The sequence below is a fragment of the Pan troglodytes genome, chromosome 15 (genome assembly GCF_028858775.2).
Source record: "Pan troglodytes isolate AG18354 chromosome 15, NHGRI_mPanTro3-v2.0_pri, whole genome shotgun sequence".
NCBI classification, from domain to species: domain Eukaryota; kingdom Metazoa; phylum Chordata; class Mammalia; order Primates; family Hominidae; genus Pan; species Pan troglodytes.
Window position 1 is genome coordinate 63,506,340 of NC_072413.2, and position 22,777 is coordinate 63,529,116.

Below are 22,777 nucleotides of genomic sequence, written 5' to 3' on the forward strand. Positions count from 1 at the left end.
CTTGGCCTTCCAAAGTGCTGGGATTACAGGCGTGAGCCACCACGCCCGGCCTCCTGCATCTGTTTTTACCTCCCTTACCTTACTCTTGGGCATGGCAGCAATGGCAGCCTTACGGTGTCCTGGACTCCTCTCTGGTGGTTGTGTTGGCTGTGGTGGCTGCTGTTTTGAGGGGTGTGCATGAATATGTAGTCCCAGGAGGCTTGGTCACCTAGGGGGGGATGTTTTGCAACCAAGGTCTTTAGAGGCATGCTCAGTGGCAGCAAATCTTTAACTTCTTTTTTCATCTTTTGTTTTTTGTGCTAACATTTTTAAGGTTTTCTGGGACAGTCTAGAGTAACATTTACTCTTGTGCATTCTTACCCTCATTTCTAAGATGGACCTCTATTGAGTGACTCTCTGTTGAATGTCCCAAGGATTCATTGAGGACTCTGTCTTGCCTGTGAGAACTTAAATGATTCCTGGCCCTTTGTGAGCTCTGGAAATTACTCAGCACTAACTACGTCATAATTTTTCTTTCCTGGAAATTGGTTTTGCTCTGTGTCATTGGTTTTCACCCTATGCACATGTAGATTAGTATTGATATTCAGGTAATTTAAGGATATCCTTTTTTAAAAGAAAACAGGTCTTTCTGTAACTCTCTCACTTCAGGAACTTTCCCCCAAAATTCTTGTTGTGTTGGCCTTTCTGTATTATGACCTCTTGTGTTTTTTAACTCAGCAATGGCACTAGATTCTATTAGGGTTTCACCTCCTATATACTACAGTCCCAAAAGTGCTTTCAGAGAGAAATCTCAGGCAATTATAGGGCTCACCTTTTTGTTTGTTTGTTTCCCTTATTACAGAAATCAGTTTTGAGCTGATTTTCAATGTCAGATCATCAGTTGTGCAATGTCATATACATTGTTTGTCCAATTTTCTAGTTGTTTACATTTTGGGGGGTAATTCTCGATCCTATTACTGCTGCATGGGTGAAGGTAGAGGTCTCCTAATACTTTTAAAATTGAGAAAATCCTTAGCAAGTGATATGTCTCACCCATTTCAAAGTGAGTTCAAATGCTATTATATGTAAAATTTCATTTTTAAATGTTATTTAAATTAATTTTAGTAACAACTTTTGTGTTATTCTTTCATACATAGCTGTTAAGTAAAGCCTGCTTTGGCTGCTTTTCATCTAATATTAGTTACCAGTCAACTGATGCGTTAAATTAAAGTTGATATAACTCTAATGATTTATAAGAGTTGAATCTTTTTAGTACTTTAATGCCCTACTGAAGATCACTGCCTGTTTTATGGTGCTCTTGCGTGTATGCTCTTACGTTCTGTCTCTCGCTCTTTCTCTCTCTCTCTCTCTCCCTCCCTCCCCCTCTCTCCCTCTCTCCATCTCTCCCCAGAATTTGATGTAACAACACCAAAAACCTCATGACTCTTAGTATGGGAACTTTTTACCAATAAAAAAATTGGTCTTACATTCTATCTGTTGAGATATAGTAAAATATGGTGTTTAAGTTTACTACTTCTTACTCTTTCAAATTCCTTCAAGTAGCCTAAAGGCATTGGAAATTGTAAGCAGAATGCTAATGTAAATTGGTGGGAAGTAATTGAGAATGTCTCATTAAATATGACATTAAAAAAAAGGACGTTTAAAAATTTTTTTCGAAAGGATATGGGGTACTCACGAAAGATTTATATTAATGGCTCTTATGCTTATGATTGAGTCATTTGGTGACATTAGCTTCATTCTTTATTATTTAGTGCTTACAATATTTGAGTTCCTGTACTAGGTGTGAAGTGTACCATATCTGATTATTATATGTCTATGCTATTCTTAGAAGAGGAACTTGAAAATCTTAGGGGAGTGTTTGAAGATGAGCCAGTTAATTAGCATTGTGAGTTAGGTGTTGTATGCCCAGGGCATCAGAATTGTACATTGTGAGTCTTAAAAAAAACTGAGGAAATGCAGAGCCATAATTTGGATACCTCTGAAGAGATGAGGGTCAGGGTTGTAATTTTAGGTGAGAAAACTACAAATGCATTAATTCTGACAAATGGCCACAAAATTTGATTTCATTACCTTTTACTATTTTTGAACTATTAGTTTAGGTTCAGAGGTATCTGTACAGGTTTGTTATATACGTAAACTTGTGTTATGGGGGGTTTGACGTACAGATTATTTCATCACCCAGGTACTAAGCCTAGTACCCAATAGTTATGTTTTCTGTTCCTCTCCCTGCTTCCACTCTCCACCCTCTGGTAGGCTCCATTGTCTATTGTTCCTTTCGTTGTGTTTATGTGTTCTCATCATTTAGCTCCCACTTATAAGTGAGAACATGTGGTATTTGGTTTTCTGTTCCTGCATTAGTTTGCTAAGGATAATGGCCTCTACTTCTATCCATGTTACTGCAAAGTATATGATCTCATTTTTTTTATGACTGCATAATGTTCTGTTGTGTATATGTACCACCTTTTCTTTATCCAGTCTACCCTTGATAGGCATTTAGGTTGATTTCATGTCTTTGCTATTGCAAATAGTGCTTCAGTGAACATAGGCATGCATGTGTCTTTATGATAGAATGATTTATATTCTTTTGGTTATATACCCAGTAATGGGATTCCTGGATCGAATGGTAGTTCAATTTTTAGCTCTTTGAGAAATGGCCACACTGCTTTCCACAGTGGTTGAACTAATTTTACACTCCCACCAACAGTGTATAAGCATTCTCTTTTCTCTGCAACCTTGCCAGCATCTGATATTTTTTTTACTTTTTAATAATAGCCATTCTGACTAATGTGAGATGGTATATCATTGTGGTTTTGATTTACATTTCTTTAATGATTAGTGATGTTGAGTGTTGATCAGTGTTGGGCTTTTTTTCATATACTTGTTGGCTGTATATATGTCTTCTTTGGAAAAGTGATCACATCCTTTACCCACTTTTTAATGTGTTTATTTTTTTCTTGTGAATTTGCTTAAGTTCCTTATAGATGTTGGAAATTTGACCTTTGTCAGATTCATAGACCTTTACAGTTGCAAAATTTTCTGTCATTCTGTAGGTTGTTTTCTTTGTCGATAGTTTCTTTTGCTGTAGAGAAGCTCTTTAGTTTAATGAGATCCCATTTGTCAGTTTTTGCTTTTGTTGCAGTTGCTTTTTGTGTCTTTGTCATGAAATCTTTCCCAGGTCCTATGTTCAGAATGGTATTGCCTACGTTGTATTCCAGGCTTTTTCATAGTTTTGGGTTTTAAGTCTTTAATCCGTCTTGAGTTGATTTTTGTATGTAGTCTAAGAATGTGTCCAGTTTCAATCTTCTGCATACGGCTAGCCGATTATCCCAGCATCATTTTATTGAATAGGAAATCCTTTCTCCATTGCTTGTTTTTGTAGGCTTTGTTGAAGATCAGATGGTTGTAGATATGCAGTCTTATTTCTGGGCTCTTTGTTCTGTTCCTTTGGTCTGTGTGTCTGTGTTTTTTGTTTTGTTTTGTTTGTTTACCAGTACCATGCTGTTTTGGTTACTATAGTCATATGATATAGTTGGAAGTTGGGTAGCATGATGCCTCCTGCATTGTTCTTTTTGCTTAGGATTACCTTGGCTATTTGGGCTGTTTTTTGGTTTCATATGAGTTTTAAAATAGTTTCTCTAATTCTGTAAAATGTCGTTCGTAGTTTGATAGGAATAGCATTGAATTTGTAAATTACTCTGGTCAGTATGGCAATTTTAATTTTAATGACATTGATTTTTCCTGTCCACGATCATGGAGTGTTTTCCCATTTGTGTCATCTCTTGATTTCTTTGAGCAGTGTTTTGTAATTCTCATTGTAAAGATCTTTCACCTCTGTGGTTAGCAGTATTCCTAGGTATTTTATTCTTTTTGTGGCAGTTGCGAATGGGACTGTTTTCCTAATTTGGCTCTTGGCTTGGCTGTTGTTGCTGTATAGGAATGCTAGTGATTTTTGTACATTTAATTTGTATTGTGAAACTTTGCTTAAGTTGTTCATTAGCTTACGGTGCTTTTGGGCTGAGACATTGGGGTTTTGCAGGTATAGAATCATGTCATCTCCAAACAGTGATAGTTTGACTTATGCCCTTTATTTTTTTTTCTCTTGCCTGATTGCTCTTGAAAGGACTTCCAATACTATGTTGAATAGTAATTGGTGAGAGAGGGCATCTTTGTCTTGTGCCAGTGTTCAGGGGGAGTGCTTCCAGCTTTTGCCCATTCAGTGTGATGTTGGCTGTGGGTTTGTCATAAATGGCTTTTATTATTTTGATGTATGTTCCTTCAATACCTAGTTCATTGAGAGTTTTTAACATGAAGGGATGGTGACTTTTGCCGAAAGTCTTTTCTGTATGTATTGAGATGATCACGTGGTTTTTGTCTGTAGTTATAGTTGTGTGATGAATCATACTTACTGATTTGCATAAGTTGAACCAACCTTGCATCCCAGGGATAAGCCCACTTGATCATGGTGAATTAGCTTTTCGATATGCTTCCGGATTTGTTTCGCTAGTATTTTGTTGAAGATTTTTGCATCGGTGTTCATCAAGGATATTGACTTGAAGTTTTCTTCTCTTTTTTTTCCTTGAGAAACAAAGGTACTTTTTTTTTGTCTTTGTTTTTTGAGCCAGGGTCTCACTTTGTCACCCAGCCTGGAGTACAGTGTGCAAACATGACTCACTGCAGCCTTAACCTCCCAGACTCAAGTGATCCTCCCGCTTCAACCTCCTGAATAGCTGAGACTATAGGCATGTGCTACCATGCTTGGCTGATTTTTATTTTATTTTATTTTTTATTTTATTTTATTTTTAGAGATGGAGTTTCACCATGTCACCCAGGCTGGAGTTCTCTTTCTTTGTTGTATGTCTTCCAAGTTTTAGTATCATCATGATGCTGGCCTCATAGAATCATTTAGGGAGGATTCCCTTACCCTCAATTTTTTTGTAATAGTTTTAGTGGCTATGGTACTAGCTCTTCTTTGTACATCTGGTAGAATTAGGCTGTTAATCTGTCTGGTTCAGGGCTGTTTTTTTTTTTTTTGGTTGGTAGGCTATTCATTACTGATTAAATTTTGGAGCTCATTATTGGTCTGTTCAGGGATTCAGTTTCTTCCTGGTTCAGTCATGGGAGGGTGTATGTGTTCAGGAATTTATCCATTTTTTTCTAGACTTTCTAGTTTTTGTGCCTAAAGGTGTTCATAATTGTCTGGTTATTTGTATTTCTGTCCAATCTGTAATAATATCCCCCTTTGTTGTTTTTGATTGTGTTTATTTGGATCTTCTCTTTTTTTCTTTATTAGTCTAGCTAGTGGTCTATGAATCTTGTTAATTTTTTCAAAAAACAAACTCCTGACTTCATTGATCTTTTGGATGATTTTTTGTGTGTGTGTTTCAGTCTCCTTCAGTTCAGCTCTGATTTTGGTTATTTCTTCTGCTAGCTTTGGGATTGATTTGCTCTTGCATCTCTAGTTCTTTTAGTTGTGATATTAGGTTGTTAAATTGAGATCTAATATATATGTATATATGTTATATATACATATGTATATAAATGCTATTTTTTAATTTTATTTTTAATTTTTTATTTTATTTTATTTTTTTTGAGACAGTCTCGCTCTGTTGCCCAGGCTGGAATGCTATGGCACGATCTTGGCCCACTGCAGCCTCTGCCTCCCAGGTTCAAGCGATTCTCATGCCTCAGCGTCATGAGTAGCTAGGATTACTGACGTACACCACCAAGCCCAGCCAATTTTTTATATTTTTAGTAGAGACGGGGTTTCACAATGTTGGCCAGTCTGATCTCGAACTCCTGGCCTCAAGTGATCTGCCTGCCTTGGCCTCCCAAAGTGCTGAGATTACAGGTGTGAGGCACTGTGCCCAGCTCTTTCTAACTTTTTGATGAGAGTGTTTAGTGCTATACATTTCTCCCATAACACTGCCTTAGCTGTGTCCCAGAGATGCTGGGTATGTTGTATCTTTGTTCTCACTAATGTTAAAGAACTTCTTTGATTTCTGCCTTACTCAGAAGTCATTCAGCAGCAGGTTGTTTTGTTTCCATGTAATTATATGGTTGTGAGTGATTTTCTTAGTCCCAACTTCTATTTTTATTATGCTGTGTTCCGAGAGAGTAGTTGGTGTGATTTCCGCTCTTTTGCATTTGCTGAGAATTGTTTTTTGTCTGACTGTGTGGTCAGTTTTAGAGTATGTGCCATGTGCAGATGAGAAGAATGTATATTCTTTTGTTTTGGGGTAGAGTTCTATAGATGTCCATTTGGATCTATTTGGCCCAGCGTTGAGTTCAGTTCCTAAATATCTTTGTTAATTTTTTATCTCAGTGATCCGTCTAATACTGTTGGTGAGGTGTTGAAGACTCCCACTGTTATTTTGTGGGAGTCTAAGTCTCTTTGAAGGTTCCTAGGAACTTGATTTATGAATCTGGATACTCCTGTGTTGGGTGCATATATATTTAGGATAGTTAGGTCTTCTTGTTGAATTAAACCTTTTACCATTATGTCATGCCCTTTTTTGTCTGTTTTGATCTTTGTTGGCTTAAAATCTGTTTTTTTCTGCTTTCCATTTGCTTGGTAGATTTTTCTCCATCTCTTTATTTTTTAGCCTACGGGTGTCATTGCACGTGAGATGTGTCTCTTGAAGACAGCATACCATTGAGTTGTGCTTCTTTATTTAGCTTGCCATTCTGTGCCTTTTAATTGGGGGCATTTAGACTATTTACATTCAAGGCTAGTATGGATATGTGTGGATTTGATCTTGTTATTGTGTTGTTAGCTTTTTATTATACCTACTTGTTTGTGTGGTTGCTTTATAGTGTCACTTGGTCTGTGTACTTCAGTGTGTTTTTGTAGTGGTTGCTAATGGTCTTTCCTTTCCATATTTAGTGCTTCTTTAAGGGGCTCTTGTAAGGCAAGTCTGGTGGTAATGAATTCCCTCAGCATTTGCTTGTCTGAAAAGGATCTTATTTCTCCTTCACTTATGAAGTTTAGTTTGGCCAGTTATGAAGTTCTTGGTTGGAATATTATTTCTTCAAGATATTGAGTATAGACCCCCAATCTCTTCTGACTTATGAGGTTTCTTCTGAGAGGTCTGTTGTTAGTCTGTTGGGCTTCCTTTTGTAGGTGGCCTGTTCTATCTCTCTAGCTGCCTTTAACATGTTTTCTTTCATTTCAGCCTCATAGAATCTGATGATTATGTATCTTGGGCATAATCTTCTTGTAAAGTATTTTGCAGGGGTTCTCTGCACTTCCTGTGAATGTTGGCCTCTCTCTATAGGTTCAGAAAGTTCTCATGATGATATCCTGAAAGGTGTTTTCCAGGTTGCTTCCAGTCTCCCCATTTCTTTCAAGGATGCCGATGAGTTGTAGATTTGGTCTCTTTACATAATCCCATATTTCCTGGAGGTTTTGCTATTCCCTTTTGTTCTTCATCTTCTTCTTCTTCTTCTTCTTTTTTTTTTTTTTTTTTGCTGACTGTCTTATTTCAGAAAGCCAGTCTTCAAGTTCTATGATTTTTTTCCTCAGCTTGGTCTGTTTTGCTATTAATACTTGAGATTCTTATAGAGGTTTTTTCAGCTCTATCAGATCAATTATGTTTTTTTCTGTACTGGCTATTTTGTCTTTCAGCTCTTGTATCATTTTATTGTGCGTCTTAGCTTGCTTAGATTGGCTTTTAGTGTTCTCCTGAATCTTGATGCTCTTTTTTCTTATCCATATTCTGAATTTTATTTGTTATTTCAGCCATGTCAGCCCAGTTAAGAACCCTTGCTTGAGAACTAGTGTAGTCATTGGGAGGAAAGAAGACACTCTGGTTTTTTGAGTTGTTGGAGTTTTTATTATTATTACTATTATTACTATGATTATTATTATTCTTACTTACATATTTTTTTTGACGGAATCTTGCTCTGTTGCCCAGGATGGAGTGCAGCGGCGTGATCTCAGCTCACTGTAAGCTCCGCCTCCCAGGTTCACAGCTTTCTCCTGTCTCAGCCTCCTGAGTAGCTGGGACTACAGGCACCTGCCACCACGCCCGGCTAATTTTTTGTATTTTTAGTAGAGACTGGGTTTCACCATGTTAGCCAGGATGGTCTCGATCTCCTGACCTCGTGATCCACCCACCTTGGCCTCCCAAACTGCTGGAATTACAGGCATGAGCCACTGCACCTGGCCGAGTTGTTGGAGTTCTTGTGCTGGTTCTTTCTCATCTTTGTGGGCTAATGTTTCTTCAGTCTTTGAAGTTGCTGTCATAAGAATGGGTGTTTTTTCTTTTATTCTGTTTGACGACCTTGGGGCTTTGATTGTGGTATAACATGGGTTCTGTGAACTGTTGTGCTGGAGTGGCCGAGGAACTCTCGGACTGCTAGTCACAACACTTTGATAGGTGGTGCCAGCCAAAGCACTTCATAGGGTGATGGCAATGGGATCTATCCTTGTTCGCATGTGCCAGCGGCAGTGGCAGTGGCAATGTGGCGGGATGCATGTTCATTGGCTGTAGCAGGGTGTTAGTGGGTGCTGGCCTCCCTGCAGGCATTCGGAGCAGTGAGTTCAGGTCTGACTCTTTAGTCCCCTAGGGCCAAAGTCTCCTATGGGAGCAAGTCGAGCCTAGTGGGTTAGGTGTCCCTGGCTGTGCTCCACTACAGAAGCTCCCACACCAAACCCTCTGGGCTCTATCCTTACCACTTCTCGAAGCAGCTTTCCCTGCCAACTCAAGTGTCCATGGTGTTTGAGGGGTCTCCTCCTGCTGGGATTCCAGAGGCCTGTGGCCAGAGTGGGTTGCTCCTTGCCTGTTCAACTCACCCTCTCCGCTGGAGTTGTTGGGGACTAATAATGAGCCTTAGTGTGCGGTAGCTCCTGAAGGGTTTCCAGCTTCCTCTCTCTTCACATCAGCCCCTGTTCTTTCAGTGCCTTCCCTCTGAAGATCTGCTAGAAGTGTATCAGTCTCCCTGATGTCCTGGTCCCTCAGTTAGAGAGGTTCCTCCTGGCTGCATCTGGTCAACCATCTATGGCTCCTGGAGCTGAGGACATGAAGCAGTGAATACAGGACCCCAAGCTCTGGCTGGAGTGAGACAAAGACCCCACCATATCCCTGGAAGTCGCTACTGATATCTTTAAAAATTGCTGCTTCTAGGCCGGGAATGGTGGCTCACGCCTGTAATCCCAGTACTTTGGGTGGCCGAGGTAGGTGGATTGCCTGAGGTCAGGAGTTCGAGACCAGCCTGGCCAACATGATGAAACCCTGTCTCTACTAAAAATATAAAAGTTAAGTGGGTGTGGTGGCATGCGCCTGTAATCCCAGCTACTCAGGAGGCTGAGACAGGAGAATTGCTTGAACCCTGGAGGTGGAGGTTGGCAGTGAGCCAAGATCACGCCATTGCACTCCAGCTTGGGTGACAGAGCAAGACTCTGTCTCAAAAAACAAAACAAAACAAAACAAACAAAAAAAATGCTGCTTCTAGATAAATCCATTGAGTTTGGTGTAGCAAAAAATTGTTCCCCTTTAATTTTCTGCTGGCCGATATAAAATGAAGACATTTAATTATTCAAGATCTTTTAGATGTTAGCTGTTATTCACTTGTGAGAAAACTCACATCGATACATGGTAGTCACTACATACATTTGCCAAAACTGCTTTTGTTTTTGTTCTATTATGGCTAAAAGAGATGGGTCTACCTGTAGTGTTACCTAGGCAATATGGATGTACACTGTATTTCATCGTCCTAAATTGCTTACCATTGAAATTCATAGATTATGTTTGTTACTTTGGTAGTGTGTTCCCTTGTAACTCTGCCCGTGAAGAGTAATAATCCCTTGGTCAGCCATACCGTGTTTCTTTGATTCATTTGAAGTTCAGAGCAAGGGCTTCATCATTAAATAAATCTTTGCTCTTCCTGGTTTTGTGATCTTAGGCAAATTAATTAACCTTTTGTGTTTTACCTGATATTAGCATAGTTTAGTAGTTGAGTGGACTCTAGAGCTAGCTTGTAGGGATTTGAATCCTGGCTCTACTACTTAAAAGTATGTACGACTCTGGGCAAGTTACTAAATTTTCTGCTTCTTCTTTCTTATCTGTAAATTAAGGATAATATGGGTACTTATTTATGTACTAATAGAGATAATAGAGAATGTTTATTGAGTGTTTACTATGTGCCAGATTTAAACCTGGGTAAAAATAACATAATAGGGTTGTTGTGAGGCCTGAATGAATAAAATAAGTAAAACACTTTGTACAGTTTCCTAGTACATTTTCAGCCAATTATGTATAAAATGGGGTTGTGATAATTATAATGAAGCATATATGTCTGTGGAATAAGTATGGATCCAATATTTGTGGCAGAAAAAGACCACACTGTGTAACTCCATTGATTGGCTAATTGGTGGAGACACACAGAATGAGTCCCAACATTCTTTTAGGTAACTTGTATAAAACATATTAACTTTTCTCTCCCAGATCATGCACAAGATATGGTAGATCCAAGAATCCTATCCAATGATACTTCAAAATTGTAACCTTAGTATACCTGTTGTGTTAAAAGTATTGTTTAGAATTGGCCACACTCGACAGATGGCCAAGGAAGTAAAAGCACTTATTGGGGATAGCTTTGACACCAGCTGTATTATATTAAAGATATGATATAAAACTTTTCTCAACATCAGTAGTGATTCTGAAGCTGTCAGAAATAGATAGGGAGTCATGATGCCCCTAAAGTTCATTTCCCCTTTCCTCTATAGTAATAGAACCCTGATTTTTGTTTGTTTGTTTTAACTGGGTACATTGATGTCTAGAAGAAAAGACTATTTCCCAGCCATGTGATTAAATTCTGGCAAAAAAGAGATGAAAGCAGAAGTATTATGTGTGTACTTCTAAAACACACTGGCTCAGCTGGGAAGGCATCCCTTTTTACCATTCAGTTTTCTTCCACTTTATTGAAAGTGTAATAACTGGAGCATTAACAATCATTTTGTACCATGAGGCAGTCTTGAAGATGGAAGCCAGGCATCTAGAGTGGTGGAAGAGAAAGCTAGAAGCTTGGGTCCCTGAGGACTTTGTGCAACCATCCATCATCTCTACTTTACCTATCTCCAGACTTCTTTTACAAAAGAAAAAACCAAATCTCAATATTGCTTAAGCTATTGCTATGTTGAGATACTCTGTAATGTTCAGAATTGTATCCCTATACCAAGAGGAAGAAGTGTAAATAATGAAACACTGTTGAGATGGAATGGTTTATGTACACAGGAGCATGTGTTGTGTATGGAGAGCTGGAGAGTAGCATAAATAACTAACGAAGTGAGAAGATTGTAGATCTACTTTAATCATGCTAGTGAAACTGGAAAATTGTATTAAAGGAAAATGTGAAACTTTGGAAAAAAGGAAATATGTAATAATTCAATGACATTTGTACAACTAGTTATCAGGTCACATTTTGATGGATATTGGGAATGGTTAAGAAAGCTAGGCGGCACGGATCACTCTGATCTTTGGAATATAGATTAATGGTTTTTCATATGATTCTTTGTTATGCCATTGTTAAATGAAGTATTTATAACCTTATTTTTTTCTGGTAAATCATATTTTATTAATGACACTTCAAGTGTCTTATCTCAAAATGTTGGATTGGTAAATTTGAAAAAAATGTTAGAAAACATTAGCTATTTCCTGAGGGAGAGGTTGAGCCTTTATAACAAATGTTGATATTCTTTTACTTGTTAATATAAAGATGCGTAATTGTCAGGGTTCTCTAGAGAAACAGTACCAATAGGGTATAAATAAATAGATACATAAGAGGAGATTTATCATGGGATTATAGTCATTCAAGATGTCCCACCATATGCCATCTGCAAGCTGGAGAACAGGAAAGCCAGTGGTGTGAATTAGTCCAAGCTCAAAGGCCAGAAAACCAGGGGAACCCAAGGTCTAAGTCTCAGTTCAAGGCGGAAGGCCTTCGGAGGGGATTGCTGCTGCTGGATAAGTCTTGGAGTCTGAAGGCCCAACAATTAGTAGCTCTGGTATTTGAGAGCAGGAGGTGAAAGTACCAGCTCAAGAAGAGAGTGAGAATTCACCCATCCTCAACCTTTTTGTTTAATTCAGGTGGTCCTCAAAGGACTGAATGATGCCTGCTCACATTGGTGAGGGCACATGTTCTTTATTCAGTCTACTAATTCAAATGCTAATCTCTTCTGGGAACACCCTCACTGACACACCCAGAAATGATGTTTTACCAGTGATCTGGGTATCCCTTAACCCAGTCACGTTGACATAAAAAATTAACCATTATAAGATATTTTGGTTTTCATTCACAAATCATAAAAAATATTTGTGGTTTTCACTCACGAATATAAAAATAATTGTGGGGTTGCCTGTCCTTGTGTTAAAAGTATACATAGAGGAGATTTTCTAGTTTTCTCTTGCAATTCTTAAAGTCAGCATGTTCTTAATAATAGAAAAAAGCTGCCATTGATTCTGGTTCTGCTACTTACTGGCTTTATGACCTTGGGGAAGTTATTTAAATTCAGCGTACCTTAATTTTCTTCACTGTAAAATGGGGATAATAATACCTACCTACGTCGTAAGGGTATTGAGAGGATTAAATATTATGATATCCACTTTGGGAGGCCGAGGCGGGCGGATCACGAGGTCAGGAGATCGAGACCATCCTGGCTAACACGGTGAAACCCCGTCTCTACTAAAAATACAAAAAATTAGCCGGGCGTGATAGCGGGCGCCTGTAGTCCCAGCTACTCGGGAGGCTGAGGCAGGAGAATGGCGTGAACCCGGGAGGCGGAGCTTGCAGTGAGCCGAGATCGCGCCACTGCACTCCAGCCTGGGCGACAGAGCGAGACTCCGTCTCAAAAAAAAAAAAAAAAAAAAAAAAAAAAAATTATGATATCTGTGAAGCAATTAGAAAAGGGCCTTGCATTCAGGAAACACTATATAAATGTAATCGTTATTATTATACTTAATGAGAGACCAGCGTAATAGGAATTATGACGGTCATTTTAAAGACAAAGTAATGCAGGTTCGGAGATGTCCTGCTTGATTCTTTACTGTCCCATTTCTATATTAGCGGTGCCAGGATTTAGACCTTGTTCTGTCTAACCTTAGAGCCTGTACTTTCCAAGATCTTATACCATCATCCAACATTATCAGATCCCTCTGTGTCCTAACTGTTCACCTAACATATTATGTGTATTTGTCTTTAGCATATCAAACTGAGCCATAGTATCCCACAATGGTTGTACCATAATTTATTTGTTTCCCTTATTTTGTGAGATATATACTCTATGCCACTAATCTGGCCTATGTGTTAGTGAATTGAATACCAGTCAGTGATACCATTATGATATTCTTCATACATGCAGTAGTAAAGATTAGCCTTTAAAGGGCTTTCATGTCTCTTGTATGAAGAGTGCATGTTTACTGCACTTTTGAATCCCTACTATTCTGTAGAAACAGTTTTGAATGTGTTTGAATTTGCACCTTTGAATCTATTGTTCTTTAGAAACTGTTCTCTGGAAAGATTGTTAATGTTTATTCATTATTTGTGTTGTATATGACTAGGAATTTTTTATTTTTTTTTTTGAGACGGAGTTTTGCTCTTGTTGCCCAGGCTGGAGTGCAATGGCGCGATATTGGCTCACCGCAACCTCCGCTTCCTGGGTTCAAGCGATTATCCAGCCTCAGCCTCCTGAGTAGCTGGGGTTACAGGCATGCGCCACCATGCCTGGCTAATTTTGTATTTTTAGTAGAGATGGGGTCTTGAACTCCTGACCTCAGGTGATCTGCCCGCCTCGGCCTCCCAAAGTGCTGGGATTACAGGCGTGAGCCACCGCGCCCGGCCATGACTAGGAATTTTTTTTGCAATCCATTTATCTCTCCTTATAACTGTTAAATGTTGTGTTTAAGGACCCTGCAGCTTATCAAGAGTTGATTTGAATGCAAGTTATTTCTTCGAAATTACATTTGGACCTATTTCTGAACATCTGCTTTTGACATTTTATGCACGTAAATATAAATGAGTAAACATATGAAAATGACTTTGAATCTTAGTTCTAATTCTTGTAAGGCCTGATTTAATTTTTATTTTGCTTAGGATTTTGAATATAGGTATTAAATAAATATAAATTTGGATAATATGTATGGGCTTATTCAACAAATACTAATAAAGAGCTTGCTCTGTTTTAGGTGCTATGTATACTTTTAGCTCTCGCTCTACTGATACATAACCTTTTAGTATAGGAAATAGATAAATAAGCCAATTTGTGTTATAATAGAGAATAATGGAGGAGGGTGAGTGTTTTTTTTTAAAAAAACATAGTGTTGTATGTAGCATTCTTGTAGGGTATTGTAGTCATTCTTTCGTTCTTTCTTGTTTTTAGGGTCCCAGTTTTGTTTTGGAGCCTACCCTCAGGGATAAATTCTGATTAGTCTAAGCTGGTAATGGGAATCTATTCCATTTGTCAGTGATTGAGTTTACAAGGGACAGATGACTCAATCTTGGCTAGGAAGATGTGCAAGTCTTCAGGGGAGATGACTGTCAGTGGTTTCCTCTCTCTTAAAATTTTAAGAGACAGATTCCCAGTTGTTCTTTTGCACATAATTGCATATGGCTGGAATTGAGGCAGCTAACTTGCTACCAGGAAGAAAGTTAGCTAGAGGACAAAAACAGATATGCTAAGGTAGAATAGAAAGATGAAAAGGGATTTTTCACAGTTTCATTGAACCCCATTGAATTAGCTTTTTTGCTGTTGAGAAACTAAAATTTTCTTATTTTTAAAGTCACCTTGAGTTGCAATTTCTCTTGTATCCTAATGTGTCATAATTGCTACTGGTTGTCAGGGACTGTTTTTTGGAAAAGAAGTATAATATAAGTAGAGATCTGAATTATAAGAATGAGCCAAAGCTGGAAGGAATAGCAAGAACAAAGGCTGTATGTTGGGTAAGAACTTGGCATATTCCAGAAACTGGCAGAAGGCTGATCTACTTGGTTTCTAAGCAAGGGAAAGATAATAACTAATATTTATAGATTGTTTTACTGTGTGCAAATCACTTTTATGCATATTATCATAATCTTCACAATTATGTGAGTTTCTACGATTAAGACTCCTACTTTATAGCAGGGTAAACTGTCCATATGTGATTGATTTGAAATGGTTGCTCTTTCTAATATTAACACATAATGGTGCCAATCAAGTATATATTATTTATGTGCATACACACACACAATCGGAGAAAATGGTGATATATATACACATTTCATTTGAATTTACTAGTATTACCATTTTTCAGCAGTATTAATTTATTTAGGGCTGAAGGTACAGATGGCAAGTCCAGATTTCTAGACCCATTTGAGTAGTTAATTGTATCAGTAAACACAGCCTGGTGTGTTATTGTGTGTAATTGTTAAGGTGAGTGAGATATTCTTGATAAGAACCTTATAAATGTGATTATGTGTTTGTACTTTATAACTAGGAAGATTAATTTCTAAGATATTGGCTGATTTCAGTGAATTAGTATTTTGTATTCATGTATTTATGATGCTGGCATTTTAAATTCATATGTATATACTATGACACTACTGATAAGAAATATGAAGTATGATAGATGAGTATAAGTAATGAATGAAAATCAAATTTTATAATCTTGGTAGGAGTTATATGAAAATTTTCTTTTCTCTGTCTTGCTCTGCCCTCTTTTCCTCCCTGTCTTACCCTCTTCTCTCTTTTCATCCTCTCCTCTTTCTTCCCCTCCCTTTCCCCCACCTCTCTTTTTCGTTTTCTTCATTTCAGTTTAGTTGGTTTTACCAAATGCTTTTACATAAAGTAAAAATTTATTTCAGCTAGTATTAAAGGACCCTTTTAATTTATAATACTATTTTTACTTGTTCCTTTCTATTTCTTTCTTACATTAATAAACACATCATTTGTAAATTACCCTTTTCCCGTATAGGGAGCAAAGCAATAAAAAAGATTTTAATAAATTCTGTAACAATATTTAATTAAAAAATGAATTGCGATCAAAGGAGAAGATATTTAAAAAATAGAGTCTTGGGCACATATTAATCCTGAATAGGATTGGATTATATATGTACTATATATGGCTCTTAAAATGTTTGTACATTATAATTGATAATTAGCTTTTCTTTAAAAGTTTTATTTATAATTCTCTTTATCAACTTGAAAAATTTTTGTTTTCTAGTAGATTGTTAATGAAGAAAATGAGTGTAAAATATGTCATGCTCAATCTGTTACCTTGTAACAGTCATTCGTTAAATTTGCTAAATAAATGACTTCACTTTTCTGTTAAATTTTTCAGTTTATTCTATTATGTTGAATTACTTCAAGAAACACTTTGTAATAATGATTTTGGTTTTTACTCTTTTCAGTTGTTAAAAAAGTAAATTGATAACTCTTATAACTGCAGTGTATATTTTAATTTAGGAAATCACTATTATTTGAATAATTTATGATGATTCCTTTTATTCTGAGAAAAGGTTAGGTTAGTAAGAATGTTCAGTACAATTTCTCTGGTTTGTTAATTATATTACTAGTTATTTAAGTTGATTCTTACTGTCTGAAATTTGTGAAAAATATAGTTTTCACATTAACATTTGGAAAGTTTATTACATCTGTATAATAAATGCTGTTGAAATTTTTTTCATTAAAAGTAAGAATGTACTAGGTGATGATTTGCTGAAAAAATCTGTCTCATTGAAACTTAAATGCAAGGACATAATTTAGGCATTTAATGAAATAACAACTTTCAGTTGTTGACATTTTCAATTATAGTTACAAAATAGGGGTAATTTAAACTTTCTCTTAAAATTTTTGTCAACCTTATTGGAACATAATTTACATCAGTGAACCCATATTAAGTATACAGTTAGATGATATTTCTTAAATCTATATCCTCATGTAACTGTCATTTCCTTTCTTAATCAGTCATCTTTGTACTTGCTGGCAAGTGCTAGTCTGATTTCCATCACTATCTGTTAGTTTCTTTGTTGTAGAACTTCATAATTTTATGAATTTAAGTTTGTAAGTCATTAGGCTATTCAAGTAATCTATTCTTTATTGAGCTTCAGTAGTTTGTTTCTTTTAGGGAATCTGTCCATTTCAGGTATGACTTCATATTTATTGGCCGAAAATAGAGTCATACAGTGTGTATTTTTTTTGTCCCTGGCATTTTTTGTCAGGCATGTTTTTGAGATTTAACCATATTGTGTATACTGGTAGTTGTTGTTTTTTTTAACTGATGAACAGTTTTCCATTGTATGAGTGTGCCATAATTTGTTTATCCATTCACCTGCTTGAAGACGCCTGGATTGTTTGAAATCTTTGGCTGTTGTAAATAAATAAAGTTACTATGAATACTCATGTACAAGTCTTTGTATGGACATACATCTTAAGTTCCTTTGTAAATACCTGAATAGAATTGTTGAGGTATACAGTAAGTATATATTTGCAAGAAATTGACAAGCTGTTTATTTTTCTTTTTCCATTTTCTAGAACTCTTTGTGTAGAATTGTTGTTATATCTACCATGTTATGTAAATGGTAGAATTCGCACATAAAGCAATATGGGCCTAGAATTTTCTTCATGGGAAGATTTACAAATACGCATTCAACTTCCTTAAGCTTTCAGTTTTTAAGTCATTAGGCTATTCAAGTAAGCTATTCTTTATTGAGCTTCAGTAGTTTGTTTCTTTTAGGAAATCTGTCCATTTCAGGTATGACTTCATATTTATTGACCGAAAATTATTTGTAATATTTTCTTATTACTCTTTTGTAGTATCTCTAGTAATACTACAGATAGTGCCTCTTACATTCCTAATATTAGCAGCTTATGTTCTTTTTTTTTTTCAGCTTGTGTCCTTATGCCCTTGATTAGTCCAACTGGAAGATTTTTAATTTTATTGATCACTTCAGGGAACCCATTTTTTTGTTTTCATTGATTTTTCTTTGTTGTTTATCGGTTTTGTATTACATTCATAGAGCTTACACTGTGAACCTTTTACGTATTTCACCAAACTTTCAAATACTTTTATACCTCTTGAGGTATAATATAGGGACTTTAAAACAGTGTCCTTCCTTTTTTCTGCTTGCTATGTTTTGTGTAAGTATTGTCATATATTTTACTATTGCGTGTGTTGTAAACCCCATAATACTTTGTTATTATTTTAGCTTTGAGTCAAATTTATTTTGAAAGAAATTAGAAATGAGGAGGGGGCAGGGTGGAAAAAAGAGAAATTAGAAATGAGAAAAAATTTTATTTGTATTTACCCATATATTTAACATGTCTGTTTAAATCCATCATTTACATTCAAGTTTCTATCCACAATCATTTCTTTCAGCCTGAAAAGTATCCTTTTAAATATATCTTGTAGTATGTATCAGCTGGCAACAAGTTCTTTCCATTTTTTGTTTTCCAAAAATATACTTATTTTGCATTTATTTTTTAAAAGCTTTTTGTTTCAGAATAATTTTAGAATTATAGAAAATTAGCAAAGAGAGTACAGTCACTGTATACTCTTTGCCCATGTTCCCCTAATGTTAACATCTTACGTAGCCATGGTACATTCGTCTAAACTAATAAATTAACAGTAGTGAAATACTCTAAACTACAGACTACATTTGGATTTCAGCAGTTTTTCCATGGTGTCCCTGCCCTGTTCCAAGATTCAATTCAGGATACCACAGTACATTTAGTCATTATGTCTCCTTAGACTTCTCTAATCTATGGCAATTTCTCAGTTGTTTGTTTTTATGACTTTAATAGTTCAATACTTTTGAAGAGTACTGGTTAGGTATTTTGTTGAATGTCCCCAAATGAGGATTTGTCTGATATTTTCTTTTATTATTAGACTGGATTCATGGTTTTAGAGGATGAGTACTACAGAATTGATGTGTCCTTTTTTAGTATCATTTAGAATCGTTTCATCATATAAAAGTTACTCTTGAAGGGACTTTATAATCATCCCCTCCTTGTACTTTCAACTCTTGGGAACCACTGAACTATTTTTCAACCTATAGTTTTTCCCTTTCTGTAATGTCATGTAAATGAAGCACACAATATGTAGTCTTTGGTTTTGTCTTCCTTCACTTAGCAACATACATTTAAGATTCATTTTGTTGAGTAAATCAATGGCTTATTTCTTTTTATTACTAACTAGTATTCCTTTGTTTTCTATGTATCATGTTTGTTAATCTGTTCACCTGTTGAAGGCCATCTTGATTTTTTTTTTGCAGTTTTTTGTCTGTTATGAATAAAGCTGCTGCAAACATTTGAGATTAATTTTTTGTGGAAAAATATGCTTTCATTTTTCTTGGGTGGATTAACTTTGAAACCTCAAACTAAAACTTCTTAAAGAACCCATAGGAGAAAATATATGGGACTTTGGGTTTAGCATTGAATTTATAGACATAGTACCAAAACCACAGTCTATAAAAGAAAAGAAGTCAGTATATTGTATTATATTTAAAAAATTTAAAAATTTTGCTGTGTGCAAGATACTGTTAAAGGAATAAAAAGATAAGCCACAGACTGGGAGAAAATATTTGAAAATCATATATTTGATGAAAGACTTATGTTCAGAATATATAAAGAACTCAAGTCTCAGCAGTAAGAAAACAAGCAATCTAAAAAATGGGCGAAAGATCTCAAAAGATACTTTACCAGAGAAGATATACGGATACAAAATAAGCACATGAAAAGATGGCCAGATGTTCAGTGTCATTTGTTACTAGAAAAGTACACATTGCAACCACACTTTGATACCACTACACAGCTACCAGAATTGCCTTTAAACAAACTGACAATACCAAATGCTAGGGAGATTGTGGATCAACAGGAGTTCTTATTCATTGCTTCTGACAACTCAGAATGGTGCAGCCACTTTGGAATAGAGTTTGGCATTTTCTTGTAAACATACATTTTTCATGTGACCCAGCAATCCTAGTCCTAGCTATTTGACCCAAGTTAGCTGAAAGTTCACATTCACAGAAACCTTTTATTTTTGAATATATTTTTACTGAATAACAAAGTGTAGTTTTGTCATTTTTTTTTTTTTTTAGCATTTAAAAAAGATGTTGTCCCATTGTCTTACTAGATTGTATTTTTTTCTGATTAGAAGCCCCTTGCATTTCTTTGTTACCATGTGTGGTTTACCCCCCAATCTTGTGGCTGTTTTACCCTCTAAATTATGGTTTTATTTGTATTTAAAAATAGATTGGAAATTCTATATATACCCATGGTTAAACATATTTTCAATGTACATTACTTCAAATTTGATGATAAATTTTGTTCTGAGAAGTCCTTTTCTGAAGCCAAACTCAAAAATGGGGAAGTGCTTACAGATTTCCAACTGGCCCCAAAACGGATATTGTAAATGGCTTTTTGCCTAACTAATGATGATGGATGACTTTCATTTGCCTTTTATCATTTGAATGGTTTTTTGTTCACAATAATAGTTACTGTAAGGTGATGCAGCTGTGGTGAAGCTGTAAAACACTGTAGTATCTGACAATAAGTCCTATCAACAGTGGCTACCTGTATTAGTCTGTTTTTCATTGCTCTGAAGGAATTCCTGAGACTGGGTACTTTATAAAGAAAAGAGGTTTACACAGTGAAAACCTGTCTCTACTAAAAACACAAAAAATCAGTTGGGCATGGTGGCGCGTGCCTGTAGTCCCAGCTACTTGGGAGGCTGAGGCAGGAGAATTGCTTGAACCCAGGAGTTGGAGGTTGCAGTGAGCCGAGATCTCGCCACTGCACTCCAGCCTGGGTGACAGAGCGAGACTCTGTCTAAAAAAAAAAAGTTTACTTGGTTCCCAGCTTTGCAGTCTGTAGGAGAAGCATAATGCCAGCATCTGCTTCTGGGTGAGAGCCTCAGGAAACTTCCTCTCATGGTGGAAGGCAAAGGGGGAGCCAGCGTATCACATGGTGAGAAGGGGTGCAAGAGAGAGAAGGGAGGAGATACCAGGCTCTTTTTAACAAGATCATTGTGTGTTCTGATGAACCCATCATAAGTTGAAAGTATCATGAGTCGCAATATGTTTAATACACCTAATCTGAACATCATAGCTTAGCCTACCTTAAATGTGCCCAGAACACTTATATTAGCCTACAGTTGGACAAAATCATTTAACACAAAACTATTTTGTAATAAAGTGTTGAATATTTTGTAATTTATTGAATACTTTACTGAAAGTGAAGAACAAAATGGTTGTAGGGTTACTCAGAGTGGTTTCTACTGAATATATATTGCTTTTATACCATCATAAAGTTGAAAAATTGTTAAGTTGAGCCATTGTTAATTTGAGGACCATCTACATGATATTTTTTGTTCTACAAGTTTACATTTTTGTTGTAGTTTTCTTTTTTCAACATTTTCATTTTTTCTTTTAAATCCTAGCACATATTTTGATACTTGTTTCAGCGCTCTTGTCTGCTGTCATCATTGTCATTTCTGTTTTCTGGATCTGTTTAAATGGACTAATTTTCTCCTGGTTATGGGTTACATTTTCCTTCTTGTTGGCATCGTAGTATAAAACACATATTTTTGGCAAAGTAATTAATACTTTATTCAACTGTACTTCTGTTGGTGGGCAATTACGTTGTTTTTCCAGTTTAGTGCTGTTGCAGACAATGATGTAATGAGTATGTGAATGCATTTTGTTTACATATTAAAATGCATCTTAGCATAAATTTTTGCATGTGGAATTTCTTGTCAAAGGGCATGTGTATGTAAATATTTGATATATAATGCCATATTACCCTTTGCATAGGGTACACATATTTTTATTATTTAAGTGCTGAATTATTTTTGAGTTTAAAAGGCAACCCTCCTTTGACATGGCTCATAGCACAACAGGCCAGGCTTTTAGTGTTTGGTTCTTCAGCAGATTGTCGCATACTCATCTTCTGGCCTCAGCATCAAAGTCAAGCTGCTTGAATGTGATTCTTGGAAACATCCTTTTCACACAGTCATATGCCAAATGTGGCCATTGTTCATTTTCTTGTTAGACTTAAGAAGTGTCAGTTTGATCGTATTATAAATGGTACTGCATTTTTTGTTATGTCTAATGGAATAATTGAGCTATATCTATCTTTAGGAAATGTAGGAGGGGGAAATGAGGAATTATTAGTCAAAGGGTACAGAGTTTTGGTTATAAAGATAAGTCTCAGAAATCTTTTGTACAGCATGGTGCCTATAGTTAACAATACTGTATTGTATGGTTAAAAATTTCCTAAGAGGATAGATCTTACGTAAAGTATTCTTACTACAAACACACAAATTAGTGATAGTAAATAAGAGAGTGGGAGAAAACTGTTGCAGATGATGAATAGGTTTATGGCATAGATTGTGGTGATGAGTTCACAGGTGTCTACTTTGCAAACTCATCAAGTTGTATATATTATGTATAGCTTTTTGTATGTAAAACATGTTTAAAAGAATGTTGAATTTTAAAAAAGAAAAAGACAACACATCCTAGCCTGCTTATATTTTTGGGGAGTTATGATGATGGTAATGGTCACAACAATGACAACACAGTTATCGTAATCATTGTAAATTTAATAGAGACTTGGTTCTACTTCTGAAAATTTTTTTCAGTATGGTTGGATCTTATAAAGGTGCTAAATGTTTGTGATAAAATAGCTTAGTTTCAGCTCTGCGGTAAAATCTTGACATAATGATCATCTGTTTATATATATAATTTTAAACATTGTGTAATAGATAAGGATTTTGAAGATTGCAACAATAAATTACCATGTTTTATTCTG

General features: G+C 36.1%; 1 protein-coding gene across 10 annotated transcripts in view; it reads left to right on the top strand.

Annotated features, from left to right (window-relative positions):
* Nucleotides 1-22,777, top strand: part of FUT8 (fucosyltransferase 8) — a 450,735-nt gene that overhangs the window by 242,507 nt on the left and 185,451 nt on the right. Inside the window, exon 3 of one of the 10 annotated variants that reach the window (XM_054665670.2) lies at nucleotides 8,900-9,175. The exons of the other annotated variants lie outside the window; for them this stretch is intronic. The gene's annotated coding sequence lies outside the window, so the exon portion shown is untranslated. The remainder of the gene's footprint in view (nucleotides 1-8,899; nucleotides 9,176-22,777) is intronic. 10 annotated transcript variants of the gene reach the window in all.